Consider the following 3,101-nt stretch of genomic DNA (forward strand, 5'->3'; position numbering starts at 1 on the left):
TGTAGTTACATAATTATAATATGGAGTAACATAATTGTAATAACTGCAGTCCTAACATATGCTGCGGTCGATGATAGTGATGATGTGTCATGCCACTTGTTTGTGGAGACACAATTTGCTTTTTTTTTGTTTGTAGTTTATGTGGTATTTTGGCATATACAGTAACATTTACACTTATTTTCATTTGTTTGTTATGTGATCTTACTTTATTTCTCTTTTTTCTGTTTTACTATTCTTTCTTTCTTTCCTTTTCTTTTCTTTTTTTTTTTTTTTTTTTTTTTTGTATGTATTGATTTTCCATAGTTTGTTTCTCGTTGCTTGTGTACACTTTTTTCCATGTTGTTCATGGTTACATAATTACTGGCTAAATTCCTTGGGATACTTTTTTAAAGTTTAGTTTATATTGCACAGATATTATTGAAAATGATATTATATAGTCCCATATTTTATTTTATATAAAAAAATATATATACATATATACAGTATTAACTATACACACTGACTTGTTCACCTGTACCTATCGTGAGTAATATGTGTGTCAGCACTGTGTGGAAATCATTGTCTTCACGATTGTGTTGAAGATGTTCACTCTTGCTAACGGCATTTGTGTTGGCCATTTTTTTCTTTTCTCTAGTTTACCTTGTAACTTAGTTTATATGTTTCCACTAGGTAGTTTTAATTAATAATGTTTAATAAAGTTCTTTTAATTGCTCACTGAGTCACTGTGATTGTATATTTTCTTTATCACTTGTAGATGTAATGATGTATAGTTGTATGTATGAAACACGTATTTTATGTAGGTATAAATGGTAACACTCGTTGGTAGTAAATAAATGTTATAATAAATGAATGAATATATACAGTGTAGAATATTTATTGTTGGTGATTATTTAGTGTTTGAGTTATGCAGATAACTGAAGTAAGTATGTGTATTTAAGCTGTAACTATACAGCACGTTTTATATGTTTGTGCAGAAGCTTATTGTCTATCACTGTGTATTGTATAAATGAAGTAACTATGTAACTCACTAATTTTTACCGTGGTGAGAATGGTGTGAGTGGTGTTGCACGTGGTGATGGCGTTGTCCTTCACGGGTTGATTAACGTGTTGTCGTCTCAGCACATGGTGACGTCGGCTTCCCACACTGGTAGCTGTGGTGAGTGAATGAGTAGCGATGAGTAACTTGAGTGAAGACGGGTGAGTAAGACGAGTTGTAAATATGGACTTGGTGTTTGCTTCGTGCATTGACCTCTGGGTCAGCAGGCGGGAGGGAGTGGTGGTTATGAGTTGTGAGTCGTCTCTCACTCTTCGTTTGTTTGTTTGTTTGTTTGTTTTCTTTCTTTCTTGATGTATTCTTGGTCCTTTCTCTAGTGATTTACTCGTTGTGGGATGAAGACTGCCGCTACTTGTAGGTGCGTGTAGAAGATTATACAGACGACGTAGAGTTGTTAATTGTAGTTGATTGTAGATGGCTGTAGTTCGCTTATTCGTCGTAGACTTGTAGACTATTTGCACTGTAGGCTGTATTTTGTAGGATTCAATGTAGAACTGAAGCTAATCTTGTAGTATCGGTTGCTTTTGTAGAAATTTGCTTTTAATTCGGAGACGATGTCCGCAGATTTGCTGATTTGTCATTAAGCTACTTGCAAGGCGTCGAGTGATCTCTTGACCTCTGCATCAGCGTAAAGATCTGGGAGACGGAGGGGGATGGAGAGAAGCTTCAGGAGCCGGTTTTGTTGTTGGTTGAGAGAGATATTCTTGTTTTCAATCTTGATATTTTGTAGGAATTTAATGTTGATTCGTAGACGAGGTTCGTATACGTTCGCTGCTACCAAATGTCATAAAGACTTTGTATCATAAAGCAGCGACTTTGTATTTGCTTGTAGAGGCGTATATTTTAGACTTGTGGTCGAGCGGCTTTTATATCTTGTAGTAGTTTCCCCACCAGATGTCATGTAGTGACGGGAGAGGTAAAGAATAGTATGGGACTATTTTTATTTGTCTTGGAAATGTTAAACAGGTATAATAGTATAAGTCCTGGGTAGCTACCTCCCTGTCTCGCTATCTCTCTCTCTCTCTCTGTTCTAAGGCTAATCTCCGTCTCGACCTCTCTCTAGGGTCGCTTGTCTCCTTCTGTCTAGCCTGTTCGGTGGCTAATCTCCGTCTGAGCTCTCTTTCCTAAATTCTGGTATAGCAGGGGTGTGTCACATGTGTTCCTCGTGGGTGGACTAGATCTTTCTCACGAGAGGACTGCTGACAGCTAACTGCATCATCTCCTTACTGGCCGCTGTCGTCAGCTTTCCTCCGTGTAAGCATGTTTAGCGCTGCTAGATTCTCGCAGACACAACACCTCATCATTTGACTTCCTGCTTCTATCTGTCTCTCTATCTATCTATTTATCTATCTATCTAGTATGATTTGCAATTATAATATGGAGACCCGTGAATACTTAATAACTCGACCCTTTTGTTTATTCCGCACGGCAGCAAGTGTCGGGTCAGATTGTTGTTCTTGTACAACAAGTTGACTGCACATCAGATCTTGCGGCGATTCATTGATCACTGGGGTGACACAGTCTGGAGCCTCAGTCATGGCTCGTGTTACCGCAGCAGCCGAAGTCTGAGTGGCGCCATCATCGGAGCAACTATCCTTGGCTCCTTGAATATTGCCTACTATAAAGTCAAATAGAGGCTCTGGCATGACAACTGCAAGTGTCGTACCAGTATAAAATGGAGATGCCACCTAGATACATGCCTCAGGGAACAATCTCGCTGATCCATCAATAAGGCTTACATGGATCTGTCGACCTGTATACTGCTCAGGCCGACCTAGACTCTGCTTGACAGAGCAACCTGAGGAACCATTATCTCTCAGGACCTTCACAGGAATGCCTCCCACAAACCCTGGCTGTACAAGGTACTGTCACCTGTGGTGGGGCCTGTGGAGGAAGCAGCTAGCCACTCATGAGGCTGCTGAATTGATGCGGCGAACATTGTGCCTTGACAATTATATTGGGAAGATGGAACATTGGCCATCTGTGGAGGGGGGTTCACTGTCACTGTGGGACTAGTGAACTGTGGGGAAGTACCCACACTGGTAGG

This window comes from Coenobita brevimanus, chromosome 23 (genome assembly GCF_032717465.1).
Source record: "Coenobita brevimanus isolate Jiangsu-jjx chromosome 23, ASM3271746v2, whole genome shotgun sequence".
Lineage (NCBI taxonomy): Eukaryota > Metazoa > Arthropoda > Malacostraca > Decapoda > Coenobitidae > Coenobita > Coenobita brevimanus.